We start from the raw sequence: 357 nt of genomic DNA on the forward strand, positions 1-357 counted from the left end.
GATGAAATCAGCCACGATGTGTGAGAAAAGAGTGGTGAATTGTTCTGAAAAATGAGATAAAACACAAACAATTCATGAGCTTGCCTTGTTAACTTGGAGGGTAGCATGTCTAGTTGACAAACTTTATTCCAAACAGATAAGGTTGATTCTCCAAACAGGTGGTTTTCTCCAATCTTATTCTTCTTTCTTTGATTTTGGGATGATAAGACCTCCATTGGATTCAGGTTTTGATTGGACTTTTAGGGAGTTCTACACTTGTTTACCTACTTACCAACACTATACTGGCATGATTTGAACAGCTCTATAATTTGCACATTCAGATTTTGGCTCTCATACAAGCCCGGCTGTTTTAACGCT

General features: G+C 37.8%; 1 long non-coding RNA gene across 1 annotated transcript; it reads right to left on the bottom strand.

The window, feature by feature from the left end:
* Window positions 1-7: 7 nt before the first annotated feature.
* Window positions 8-357, bottom strand: LOC113473737. The gene is made up of 2 exons (XR_003395633.1): window positions 272-357; window positions 8-44 (listed from the first exon to the last, which is right to left on the bottom strand). It is a non-coding gene; the product is annotated as an uncharacterized LOC113473737 (long non-coding RNA).

The sequence above is a fragment of the Diaphorina citri genome, unplaced genomic scaffold (genome assembly GCF_000475195.1).
Source record: "Diaphorina citri unplaced genomic scaffold, Diaci psyllid genome assembly version 1.1 scaffold80039, whole genome shotgun sequence".
NCBI classification, from domain to species: Eukaryota; Metazoa; Arthropoda; class Insecta; order Hemiptera; family Psyllidae; genus Diaphorina; species Diaphorina citri.